General features: G+C 37.7%; 1 protein-coding gene and 1 long non-coding RNA gene across 4 annotated transcripts in view; one reads left to right on the top strand and one right to left on the bottom strand.

Annotated features, from left to right (window-relative positions):
* FILIP1 (filamin A interacting protein 1) overlaps positions 1–14,182 on the bottom strand; it is a 265,398-nt gene that overhangs the window by 101,682 nt on the left and 149,534 nt on the right. The window lies entirely within an intron of this gene.
* LOC138145362 (uncharacterized) overlaps positions 3,663–14,182 on the top strand; it is a 16,022-nt gene continuing 5,502 nt past the window's right edge. Inside the window, exon 1 of the long non-coding RNA XR_011164199.1 lies at positions 3,663–9,221. This is a non-coding gene — a long non-coding RNA (uncharacterized lncRNA). The remainder of the gene's footprint in view (positions 9,222–14,182) is intronic.

Raw genomic sequence — 14,182 nt, 5'->3', positions numbered from 1 at the left:
TATTGTCCCCATTTTACAGTTGGGGAAACTGAGGAATAGATGAGATATAATGTTAACAGGAAAAGTTAACTGCTGAAGGAACTGGGATAGGTCTCCTATAGAAGGCAGTCTTTCACTTGAATCTTGAAAAAAGACAGAGATTCTAAGAGTTGGAAGTGAAAATAGAAATCATTCCAGGAACAAAGGCTAGACAGTACAAAGTTATGGAGATAGGAAATGGAGTGACATGTGTGAGGAATAGCAAATAGACTATTTGGCAGGATTGAAGAGTTCATGTAGAGGAGTAAAGTATAAAGAAAACCCGAAAGACCTGTATTTTGATGTCATTTCAGATACTAACTGTATAACTTGTATGGGCAAGTTAGATCATGCAATGGATAGAGAGCTAGGCTGGAGTCAGAAAGACCTGAGTTCAAATATGGCCTCAGACACTTATTAGCTGTGTAATCCTGGGCAAATCACTTAAACTCTGTCTGCCTCAGCTTCCTTAACTATAAAATGGGGACAATAATATCATCTATCTTGAACAGTTATTGTAAGGATCAAATGATATATTTGTAAAGTGCTTAGCACAGTGCCTGGCACTTAATATTTTTATTAATATTAATTTATTTATTAATAAATTTATTAATATACCTTTACTTAATTATTAATTAATACTAATAAATTATTTATTGATTTATTAAATTAATTTATTAAAAATAATTTATTAGTATTACTAAGTAGGCACTTAATCTTTTTGTTTTTTAAGTCCCTTAACCTCTCTGACAGTCAAGCCTCCTCAGCAGTAAAATTGAGTTAATAAGGAGATAGTACATGCAAAGCTCTGTGCAAATTTTAAGGTGCTATATAAATGTAAACTATTGTGATCATTATTCTTTTTTTTCACAATATTGACCCTCTTGACCACCATTACCACCAATTCCATTGGCTCTAGTAGTAGATCATCTTGAAGATGGAGGTGGACAGAAGACAAAAGCTGCATTCTCTCTGGGATTGGTAGCATCCTTGGCCACGTGACATTCCAACCACCATTATTGCTGACACTCCCACCCTTACTTTTCATCAGCATCAACTTATTTTCTAAACTCTTAGAGTCTGCCCCCCCCCACTCTACTAAAATTGCTTTCACAGGAATTACAAATGATCTTTTGACTAATACCTAATAAATCTAGGGAACTTTTATTCATCATCTTGGACTCAATACTGTTGACCCTCTCATCCTGGAAAAATTCTTATTGATTTCTATGGTACTTTTCTTTCCTGTTTCTCTTCCTACCTCTGTGACCACTCCTTTGAAATAACCTTTGTTGGTTCATAATTCATTTCCCATAGCCTAATCACAAGGAAGCTGGGAGGCTCAGTAGATAAAGAAGTGGACCTGGAGACAGAAAGACCTGAGTTCAAATCTGGCATCAGTCACTTACTAATTGTGTGATTCTGGGCAAGTCATTTAATCTCTGTGTTGCAGCAAGCACCCCAGTGTCCCCAGGGTGCCTGCTCACACAGGTTCTTGGATCTGCTTTGTTAAAGGAAAGCAACTCAAAATGGGTTAACAAGCTTACTTTAATCAGTCAGACATATATCGTTTACCTTGTTCAGGAGAAAAGGTCAGCACCCTGAACCTCAAAGTATACAGGCATAATTATCAAGACAGAAACATCAAGTAGACAGATTTCCAAACTGTCCAACCATTACATCCATACCCAGTCAACATCTGGGTTTCCACATTCTGGGTTTTTTAAAGCCGGGGGACTCTCAACAACGGCTTCCCAGAATTCAGATCAAATCACAGAACACTTCTCAAAGTGAGTCCCCAAACAAAGCTACACATCAGGGCTTATATAGCCTTCTCCTGGCTCAGAGAATGTAACAACCTTATTGACTCACTGGCCAATCAAGAAGTATCTACTGAAAAACAAGCCTCCCTCCCCAGGCTTCTGGTGCACTTTAGCCTAGGGGCAGGGAAGATCTTCCAAATTTGCATTCCCATTACACTCTGTTTGCCTTAATTCACTGGAGAAGGAAATGGCAAATCAGTCCAACATCTTTGACAAGAAAATCCTGTGTACAGAATTAGCATATTATGGTCCATGGGGTCAAGAAGAACTGGACATGATTGAAAAATTGAACAACAGTCACAAGTGTTCCCTAACACCCTTTTGCAGACCTACTTTTTTCTATCTCTTCTGTTCCATCTCAGCTACACATAGAGATGGCCATACTCTTTATCTCAACATCAGTCACAAGGATTCCATTTCTACATTCATGAATTCTGAGATTCACTTATCTGACCATAATCTTTTCTTATTGCTTCTTTCCCTCTGCTTCTATGATTCCCATAAGCTGTTTCTTCATTCTCTCCATGATTTCCAATCCTTCCACCCTTCACTTTCTCCCAGACTATCATCCTTACATTGGCTACACTCTCTGCTTTTCCTTGCCTCAATCCTGTAGTGAACCAGATTAACTTTACGATATATCCTCTACACTCAAGTCCCTTGTCTTCTTATCCTATTAATGATCATGCCTTCCCAAACCCCAGCCTTGGGTTATTCCCATCATTCATTGCCTTTACTCCTACTCATGTGCTGCTGGAGAAAAATCACAAAATTGGGGTGAGTCCACTATGAATTTATGTTACTTAATTTCACTACTATTTATCCAGACTATTGTAATAGCCTTGTATCCAATCTCTTCTCTCTTCAATCTGTCCCTTCACAGGTGCCCAAATAATCTTCATAAGTCATAGGTCTGACCATGTCACTTGTTTGCTTAACCCTTCAGTAGATTTCACTTGCTTCAAAGATAAAATACAAGTTCATCAGTTTGGCTTTAAGGTTCTTCACAGCTCGATGGTTTTCATGCCACCTGGTGGTTAAAACCTTCCATTAGAAATCATTGAGGTCAAGTCCCTCATTTTACAGATGAACATCCTGAGGTCTGGAGAAGAATAGTTTTCATTTATCTTGTACTTTGAGACCCCTTCTATGACCCTGTCAGAACTATTTCTACTGTACCACATTTGCCTCTACATGTAGAAATAGTTAGAGGCAGAATGAGAATGTTTTGCCCTCTATGAGAAGGGATTCTAATGCCTAATGAAATTTTAATATTTATGTTACAAATTATTTTTATACTGTTCATAGTACACTCCTAACTGGAAATTGAGATTACAACTCAGAAAGGAATGGGCAGCTAGGTGGCACATTGGATAGAGTGCTAGGCCTAGAGCTAGGAAGATCTGAGTTCAAATTTGGCCTCAGACACTTACTAGCTGAGCAACTCTGGGCAAGTCCCTTAACTCTATTTGCTTTGATTTACTCATCTGTAAAATGAGCTGGAAAAGGAAATGTCAAACCACTCCAGTATCTTAGCCAAAAAAAAAGCCAAAATGGGGTCATAAAGAGTTGGACACAACTGAAACTACTGATCAACAACAAAAGACGGTAGGATGGAGATTAGACCCATGATGTCATTGGTATAAGAAACTACTAGATAAGGAAACTTGCTCCACCAAAACAGGTCAGCAATTGCTCTGCAACATAGAGGTTAGGTGACTTGCCCTAGGTCATACAGCTATTAAGTATCTGAAGCAAGATTTTAACTAAGGTCTTTGCTGACTCTGATGTGAGCGCTCTATTATATCACAGTCTGTCTATAGCATGGTGGAAATTTTCCATACAAATGAAACAAAAAACAAATCATTTAAATGGAAATAAAGGTTTCCTCTTCATCATTTAACTATCTTTTGCCATTTGGGGAAAGATTTCTCACTGCCTGACTAGTGGATAGACTCATCCACAGTCCCTACAATTTTAGCACAAAAGAGGAAGGAAAACCCAAATTGCTTAGACAGTTAGATATCAGACACATATATTTCTATTTTTATTTTTGTCTCACTCTCTGTTCAGACTCCTTACAAACACCTTGTAGTGACATCTACCAGCAGAGCTAGAGCTGGAATGACCACACACTTCCCTTTAGTCTGCCAGAGCCAGCCTCTGGGTAAACTTAGCATATTGAGCACAGGGGAATGAATGTGAGGAGAATAGATTTTTCCCACCTAGTATATATTCTAGATTTGTTAGATTTTGTCTAGACAGTCAAAGGAAACTTTCACAGGGGGATCATTTTTATGATATAATTCTTGTATGTGACATTCTGAAAGAGAGCTTGTTACTTGGAAAGAGCCAAGGAAATTGCAAGTATCTCTCAAATGTGTAACTGTAACATATAATGCAGAATATGATATTTAAGGTTCTGTGCTAACTGGGCCAGGATTAAGTGGTCTAATAACTGGGCATTTTTTTAACCTGAATTTAAAACTGTTGGAGGGGATTGGCCTCAGATACAGGATGGAAGGGAGATGAATAGTGTTCATAGTTGGGGGAATGGTATGAGGATGGAATGGGGTTGGAAGAAGGGTGGCATGGTGAAGAGATCTTGGTAGTGGCAGCTCAGGGGGGTGATTGTGGCACATTGCAACGCTGATGGAAGACTTCAAGATATGTGCTGACTGTTATTAAGAACCAAGTGTACCATTTCCATGTAAGCATACAGGGGCAAAGCCCCATCCACCCTCTGCTAGTTACTGCTCTGAGTTTCAAACATGAAAGAAATTAGATGAAGCCTTCCAGTGATTGGGCAGGTAGGTGTTAAAATAAAATTCTTATCCCTTTTTCAGGATATCCAGTGCTTTATTGCTATGTCATTTCAAGCATGGGCAGGACTAATAAAGCTGTCAACCAGATAAGAAGTTTTACAAGATGATGGATTTCTTTCTTCTAACAACTAACTTCCAAGGTTGTTTTAGTTCAGAACCAATTTAGATAAACACTTTTCCAACATGTTTTATTACTTTTTTTGTAAGAATATAGTGGGGGCAGCTAGGTGGCACAGTGAATAGAGCACCAGCCCTGGAGTCAGGAAGACCTGAGTTCGAATCTGACCTCAGATATTTGACACTTACTAGCTGTGTGACCTTGAGCAAGTCACTTAACCCCAATTGTTTTGCCTTCCCCCCTCAAAAAAAAGGTAATGAAATAAGAGCCACTACAGTGGGCCAAACTAGGGTCATGCTACCAGTTATTCTGTTTCTGACAGAGGCAATAAAGATTGAATTGTGAAAAGTTATGGCTGGTCTTTTTGACAACATCATTCAAGATAAGATGCATACTACCTCCCTGTTTACCTGCCCTATCCCCTTTCCCACACACCTTATTTGTTCTTAATAATCCATTTTGAATCTATGGCAATTGGATTTTGAACTAAAGTGTCCCTTCAAAGTTATCTGCTCCAGTTGCCCAATTTTACAGAAACAAGGGTCCAACAAATATATTCATGTCCAATTTCACACAGGGAGAAAGGGATTTAAACATAGATATTCTGACTCTAAATCTAGAGCTTTTTCTATTTGAAAGATGGTAAGCTTCTTGAGGGCAGAGGGACATTTCATGTCTGTTGTATCCTTATCACCTAGTAAAGTGCCTGATAAACAGAAGGCATTTAATAAATACTTGTTAGTTGATTAATGAATGGTTTTAATTAAGCCTTCCTTTAATGTGTTCAAGTTTCAACCTGTATTCCTTCTTTGGCTAATAAATTTCACAAGTTTATTGCTTTGTGTGCAAAGAAACATTTCCTTTGTCCCAAACCTATTTCCCAGGACTTGGGGCCTTGTTGAGCTAGTTCATATGGACCCTCTTCACACCTTTCATGATCTTAGAAATTCTGATCTTCTTGCTTCTCAGCTTATACCTTTTTCGACTTGTAACTTTTTTATTGCTTAATCTGCTCCTATGTGACAGGTTTTTCTTTTCTTTTTTTTTTCTTTTTGCATTTTTTGGAGGGCAATTGGGGTTAAGTGCCTTGCCCAAAGTCACATGGCTAGTTTTTTGTGTCAAGTGTCTGAGACTGGATTTGAACTCAGGTCCTCCTGACTCCAGGGCTGGTACTCTATTCACTGCACCACCTTGCCACCCCTATATGACAGGTTTTTCATCCCTTCATTATTTTAATTGCCTTCTTCTCTAGCTCTTTCATGAACTACTTGAAATATAGACATAAGAACCATGCTGAATATTCCCGATATGGATGTGCCACCAGAATCATAACTAAGTTGGAGTTATTAAAGCTTTGCCCCAGGTGCTGATATTTGGGGATGCTTTTTACCCAGGGGCCACTTTCACTTTTTTCCATGTGATGTAGAATGAATAAATAAAGCGAATAAATTATACACTAGTTGGTAGCAGCTAAGGATTAGTTGGAGAGGTGCTTAATTGTACCTACAATTTTGTTTTCTTTAGAAAGCATGTCTGATCATTATTTTTATATTTAGTTTAAATATTTGTCTAACAATAAAATTAGTGGAATTTTTAGAAAGAACTGGTATCCCTTTCTTAGTATCAATCTCCCCAGAGCTCTAGTCACATTTTATATTCTTATCTCCTCAACTGGCTCAGGTCGAGCTATGCCCATGGACAAGTTAGAAGTCAAGGAAGAAAGAAAAGAAGACCAAACATCAGAAATAAGATCTCATGTTTCCATGAATATGGCTAAAGTCAACAAAGTCAAAAGAAGGGTCTCCACATCACCAGAAGAGTGCCCTCTTGGCAAAAGCCTCCTTTGTCTAGGAACTAAACCAACCAATCCTATTATTAGATGGATGGGTCATGTAGTGAACTTGAGAGATAACAGATGAACAACAGCTTGAATGCTTCATTGTCAACCAGGAAAAATTACATTAACCAGAAAAAGGCCCCCAATCTTTTGGGTGAATACTCTGTGGGAGATTTATAGAAAGACATAGATTAGAATCCTGTCAGGTGATAAAATATAGATGGGATATGATCTGCACTATTGTAGATCCAAATTGATGAGATCTCTTAGGCATTGAGTATTCTAGGTAGAGTTAATTCCATTTACTGAAAATCAGTGTACTTTGATTACATAGTTACTGTCTCAGAAGTAATGTCCTCTTCATTCTCCCAAATTACAGAGCTCAAGGTTGTACAGTGCTAAAAAGGTGTGACTTCTTCAGACTAGGAATCCAACATATCTCTGTTATTATCTAAAGAGAACAGGTAGGTAATTGTGGCAGTTAAGTGGTACAATGGATAGAGCAGTATGCCTGGAGTGAGGAAGACTCATCTTCCTGAATTCAAATCCAGCCTCAGGCATTTATGAGCTGGGTGAAACTGGGCAAGTCATTTAACTCTGTTTGCCTCAGTTTCCTTATCTGTCAAATGAGCTGGAGAAGAAAAATGGATAACCATTCAAGTATCTTTGCCAACAAAACCCCAAATGCGGACATAGAGAATCAGACATGACTAAAAATGACTTTACAACAACAAAAAGAACACAGAGAGACTTTAGGAGTAATGGGACTTTATGAGTAATGATTTTCTTCAGGTTACTTTAGAACTCTAACTTGAAACATAGAGGCACTAGGAATAGCTTTTAGGGAATGAAGAACAAAATTGGAGCCTGCTGATTTGAGACAATTTCCCCACTTCCCCTTGTGACCTCATGAGAACTAACTTTCAAGACCCAGTAAAATTCAGAACAAGTGATATCATATGAAAGAAATTCCTCTATTAAACCTCTAATCTCTGAGTGCACTTTTAATTTCCAAAATTGGTTTTCTAATCACTACAGTAAACAGAATCTTAGGCAAGTCACTCAAGCTTTCTGAGCCTTGGTTTCCTCCTCTGTAAAATGTAGGGATTGGATTAAATTATTTCTGTGGTCAATTTCAGCTCTCAGGGTAATATCAGGGCAGTTCTGATTCAAAAAGTAAAATCTTGGTATCACAGAGGATCAAAATACAAAGTCATAGTTTTCCTGTGATTAGGAGAGGAGCTGTCAGACCACGGATTTAAGCACTTTTTTTTTCTATGACTTCTGCTTTCTTTTTTTTTTTTTTTAACCCACTTGGGTTTATTAATAGTGCAACAGCTGCTGAGTTCTGGATCAGAAATTAGATAAGGTCACAGGTTGTCCAGGCGGTGCTGTGATTCTACCAGTGGATAATTTCATAAATTCCAAAAGACTTTGCAAGTTTTGGGGGCTGTGCTAACAAAGACCATAGGTGAGGAACTCATGGGGTCCCCTTCTTCCTAAAGGTGAACAAGGTGGTCTGATGGTAGAATGGCCAACTTGGAGCTCGGTAAGGAAGCAGAATCTCAGAACACAGAGGGGACCATTGTTAAGGCTCAGCCAGATGACACAGTCTAGGGAGCTCAGTAGTTGTTTATTGAGCTCTGTAAACTTAATCATTTCCAGCTAAGCCATAGCACGCAGAACAAGCACCTGTGAATGAACTGTGGCTACTTCAAGCTTTGTTTATTTTTTATAAAAGGGTCCAAATGATCACATCTTCTCAACTTCTTCCCCTTCCTTTTGAGCCAGAACTGAACAGCTTTTGTTTTTGTTTTTCCTTTTATCCTTCTTAAAAAGGGAAAATATTCAAACAGGATAAGGAAAAAAAAGCATTTTTCTAGGCAGACTATTATACATAAAGTTCTTCTGACTCTGAAATCATTGAGAAACTTTGTGCTTCTTAAGAGATGTTTTAAGGTCAGACTAAGGTGAATTCTATATTTATAATAGGCTTGAAACAGTTTCGGCAAAACTATATACAGTAAAGTTTCATCCATCCTGAATGAGTCATGGGATCACAAATTTAGAGGAAGAAGGGAACTTAGAGGTCATCAGGTCCAAACCTCTCATTTTACAGATGGGGAAACTGAGACCCAGAGAGGTTAAATGACTTGCTCAAGATCATATAGGTAATAAGTAGCAGAGCCAGAATTTGAATCTGGGTTTTCTGACTCCAAATCCAGCATACTTTCCACTCTATCATGCTGTCTCTGTCATTCTGGATAGCCAAGTTTTTCCAGATATAAAGAGGTTAAACCATTAGCTATCAGAACTCTTAACTGTTAATAGACATATTTCTAATGTGTACTATAATCTTCCCTTTTTGTGGTAATATGTAAAGCCATTGGTTGGGAGAGGGGAATTCTAACTTTCCAAACAAGCTGTTTCTGTTCTCAGCACACCTCTTTCTCCTTCCTGGCACACCCTCCCTCTTCTGGAATCTGCTTGGAAGGAACCTTCTGTGCTAGAAACTTCCATCTCCCAAGCAACCTTGCTCACGGGGACTTCCTTACCGTGTGTGACATCAAGACTATCTAAAGTTAAATGGCTTTTCTAAGGTAGGGGGTTAAAGTTCAGTTATAATATTACAAATTATAATAATAATCATAATAATGTTCAATTATGATATAATATATATGAAAGCCTGTGATTTTTAACATTTTTTACTGCATTGTTCCTCTATGGAAATGTCTATATCCTCAAAAAAACAGATGCAACAAACCAAGACAGCTACCTTATTCACAAGTCTGTAATTATACTACTAATAATAATCCATGTATATATAAAAATATATGTAAATTTACTTTTTTCTTCTATGTAATGTAACGTTTGGGCATGCTGCTTGCAATGTGATTTCTAAAAAAAAGTCTTGGCCATTGTTCAATGTATCCTTTTGGTTTTAAATGCTGGTCAGGAAAAAACAAATTGTGTAAAAATATGTGAAGAACTTTCTGTTACCAAAGCAAAAATGCAATTTGCATCTAGAAAGTATAAGAGGTAAAGTAACAGCCTTGCCAATGAGAGAATGATTACTTCTCTCTTGTTTTTAATGACTAATTATTGTATTGGAACCAAGGTTTTTCCCCTTTTCTACTTCCTTATCCAGAAATCAACCAGTGTGGGAAATCTTTCTCAAGTTTTACCCAGGCCAAGATCAAATCAGACAGTAAAAGAAAGTCTAAGCTTGGATTAATGGGAGGATTCCTTCTCATTGCATTTATTCAGACAGGTCTGGGAAAATGTTGATTCTCCCTTTTGTCAGACAGCTGATATGGAAATTGATGAGCCCCTTTGACCAAGATTTGGATGATCCAAGTCATATACCCCAATACCCTCACTGTAATATAGCCCAGCCTCATTCATTTTTTCATTGTTAACCAATCAGAGTTAATTGCCGCCCTCAGGAACACCTACTCTTCCAAGAGCCTATAAACTGTAAGCCTCCACTATGGGGGTATTTGGCATTTGAGAGGGGCCACTGACCTCTTTTTATTAATTAAAATGCAGCCTTATTAAGAAAGTGATGAAATTACCCAGAAACTATGTCTCTTGAACTTTTTAAATGCCACACTGGTATGACAATATGCACTATGTTGCTTCTGCTATTTGAGAAGATGAATGGACATAGAAAATTATAAATCATATTGAATTAGTATCATAATCACTGGGGATGCATAAGCAAGGTCTAACAAATATACTGACAGAATTTATAAGAGAAAATCTCACACTTTAAATGTTTATAAAATGTTTTCCTAACAAAAAGTCTATGATATGAGTATTGCAAGAAATATTATCCCCATTTAACACAAGTTAATTGAGGCTCAGAAAGGTTCTCAACCTGTCCTGGGTAGTCAGAGTCATCCTGGGCAGCAAGAGTCAGAGCTGGGACTCCAATTTAGATTTTTCTGACTTGAAATACAGTTAAATACTCTTTCCATAATGCGATTAGTATACTAAATATAATTGGACCTTTTTCTGATTACTCAGAATTATCATCATGAACATTCTTCACTATGATGTGCCAAAGACATAGCCATAGGGTGTACCTAGATGTGGATTATAAGATTATATATACCAGCTAAGAACCCTTCGGGGCCCTCTATTACTTACCAGTCAAAATAAAACTCCTTAGCCTGGCAGTTAATGCTCCCCTGTGCCCATTCCTGCCTCTAAGTCAGCCTGCTTCCAGATTACCTTTCTAGCCTTATTTGGCATTACTTGCCTTCCCACACTCTAAATTTCAAAGATACTGGGTTCCTCATTGTTCTATCTTATCCTGACTTCTCCTGATTCTGTGTATTTGTGCAAGCATCTTCCCTTCCTAGGATGCATTCCTTCTCCATCTCTCCACCTACTTAAATCTCTGTCTTAATTTAAAGCCCATTTCAGGTACTCTCACCTTGATGAAACCTTCTCTGATCTCCCCAGCTAGAAACTTTCCTCCCTAAATCTCAGTTCTCTTTGTTAAACTTCTGTGCATTTACCACATTTTAATTTCTTATCTGTGCATGTTTTTAATCTCTCCTACTGTGTAGCTAGGTGGCACAGTGAGTAGAGGGCAGGGCTTGAAGTGAAGATAGACCTGAGTTCAAATCCAGTCTCAGACATTAACTAGCTGGGTGACCCTGGGCAAGTCACTTAACTCTGTTTTCCTCAGTTTCCTCATCCGTAAAATGAGCTGGAAAAAGAAATGGCAAACCACTCCAGTATCATTGCCAAGAAAATCCCAAATGAGGTCAGGAAGAGCTGGACATGACTGAAATGACTTAACAAAAACAAAAGGATTTAACCATAGATGTGTGCCATTTGGGTCAGACACAACTGAAAAATGACTCAACAACAGTGTATCTTAAGGATGTTTTTTTTTTTAATTTTTGGAGAGGGGAGGGCAGGGCAATTGGGGTTAAATGACTTGCCAAAGTCACACAGCTAGTAAGTGTTAGGTGTCTGAGGCTGGATTTGAACTCAGGTCCTCCTGACTCCAGGGCTGGTGCTCTATTTACTGCACCACCTAGCCACCTCAGCAGTGTATCTTAGGGGTAACCTATTCTAAGGTTTGCAAATTCATCATTATCATTAGAAGATGACACTTCTGTAGACATGACACCAGACTATCATTTTCTTCATTCCCTCCTTAATGATTGACTTTTAGTAGAATTTGAGGCACAAACACCATAAAAACTGCAACCCTTGTATAATGGAATCGTATGTTTAGTGCCTGTATGATCTGCACTCATTCTTCAGTGCAGTGATCATCTGACTACAACATGCTGCGTATGGCATTTACATATGCTAGAACTGTCAACTTGTCCTGATTTTGCATAAATCTAGTAGCATATAATTTACTGGTACCTTACAGGGAGAAGTTGGTAAGCAGTGTCAAAACACATTGATTTCCTGAATGCTGTAAAACTGTTCAGATGATAGACCATGCTCTGAAATATGATCCCTGCAAGGGCCACAGTGTAATAATGACTTGTTGGGGATTCTGTTTTTGTTTTTGTTAGTGATTTTATAAATCATATCTAACATTTTAATACCATGTCTCAGTTTTAAATGCTAAAGTCATCTTTCTGAAATTATACCTTTTGGTAAACTGCATTTGTTCATACAAAAATCTGCTTTTTCAATGTTCTCTGAGTCAGATCCCTTAACTATGAACAATTCAGAGCACAGTTTAGATTCTCCAATTTAGGCAGGCACATCATATGGCACTGCTTCATGGCTTTAGATGACTCAGAATCCGCAAAGATTTTGAACAGTTGCCCTTTCTGAGACTTGATACCCCAGAGCACATGAATCAGTATAATAAGGAACCATCAACATTTTTCTAACCTTGCATTTTTCAGGTCACACAGAGATATTCTCATTGATTTCTAGAGCTAAAGGCTACTTTGGAGGTTATTTTTCCCCAACACCTTTATTTTTATAGACCAAGAAACTTAGGCTTAGACTAATGAAGTAATTTGCCCGAGTTTACCCACTGAGTCAGAGACAAAACTCAGACCAACCTCCCACTCCAGTATTCTTCCTGCTAAATAATACCACACTTTCTCTCACAGCAAGTCTTCATGATGCCACTATATCTTATATATTCTTATATTATATTCTTATTTTATATTATAAAAGTACAGCTAGTAAATGAATAATATTTAAGTGAAACAAGAGAGAAGAAATAGAGAGGGAATAAATTCACCAGACTCCAATCATGGCAATAGTCAGGGAAAGAAAAAAATTCTGTCCAGGTAGAACACTTGTTAAGTAGGTCAGTAAGTCAGACCAGGCTACAACCATTCTTGATTATATTTTGTTTGAGGTTGTAATGTGTTTCTATTACAATTGGCTGAACACTGGTTCTGACACTTATATTCTTATAATCTTATATATATATATATATATATATATTCTTATATATCTTATATTCTATACAATGCTGCCAAACTCATCTTTCATAAATGTCTTTTTCATCATGTCACTTCCCTAGTCAAAAATTGACGATGCTTTTCTCAACAATCTTCTAACTTCCATGCCAACTTTTAAGGTCTTGCATTATCAAGCTCCAACCAACATATCCAACCTCATTTCCTATTCTCTAACATTTGAATGTGAGCTCCTTGAAATAAAAATCATTTCATTCCTTGTCCCAGTGCTATCACCTAGCACAATTCTAATAAAGGCATTTAATAAATACTGATTTATTGATAAGAGATCTGTTTCAATTAGCCTGGTCTTCACATGACCATACTTACTTTCAGTTCTTCCCTTATCTATTGCAATTAATTGAACACTGATTCTTGCTCATGTCTGTTCTCCCAGGTTCCTCTCCTGTTTGAGAGACTCCAAAGTTCCCTGGATAATACATAAAATGGTTTCTACAATGTTCAGTCATTTGCAATAAAAAGACATTACTACCTCAAACAAAATATAATCAAGAATGGTGGTACCTGGTCTGGCTTACTGACCCACTTAACAAGTGATCTACCTGGACAGAACTTTGTTCTTTCCCTGACTATTGCCATGATTGGGGTCTGGTAAATTTATTCCCTCTCCACTTCTTTTCTCTCATTATACTTAAATCTTATTTAATTACTATCTGTAGTTTTATAATGAGTTTTTTCTCCAGGTAGAGTTATAATACAGAGATAAACTAATAAAATAATTAAAAATAGAAAGATAAATGATTGTATTCTGAATAAGTTCTCTCTCCATTTTTCTCCTCTCTTTCTTTATCTATCTCTCTGCATTTCTCTTTCTCTTTATGTCTCTGTCTGTCTATCTCTCTTTACCTTCTCTCTGTTTCTCTTTCTGTCCATGTCTGTGTTTGTCTCTCTCTCTCTGAGTCTTTGTCTGTCTGCTTATCTCTCTCTGTTTCTGTCTGTGTGTGTCTCTCTTTCAATGTCTCTGTCTGTCTGTGTGTCCTCTCCCTCTCCCTTCTTCTCCCCCCGCCCTCTCTCTCACACACACATACACACACACACAAACACACACACACACTCTTTCTCTTCACCAAGGAGAGGCT

The sequence above is a fragment of the Petaurus breviceps genome, unplaced genomic scaffold, assembly GCF_028583685.1.
Source record: "Petaurus breviceps papuanus isolate PSGF00001 unplaced genomic scaffold, PetGlider_PUasm1.0 90734, whole genome shotgun sequence".
NCBI lineage: Eukaryota > Metazoa > Chordata > Mammalia > Diprotodontia > Petauridae > Petaurus > Petaurus breviceps.
The sequence above is the reverse complement of the archived record's forward strand: the minus strand, read 5'-3'. Positions and strand labels throughout refer to the sequence as shown.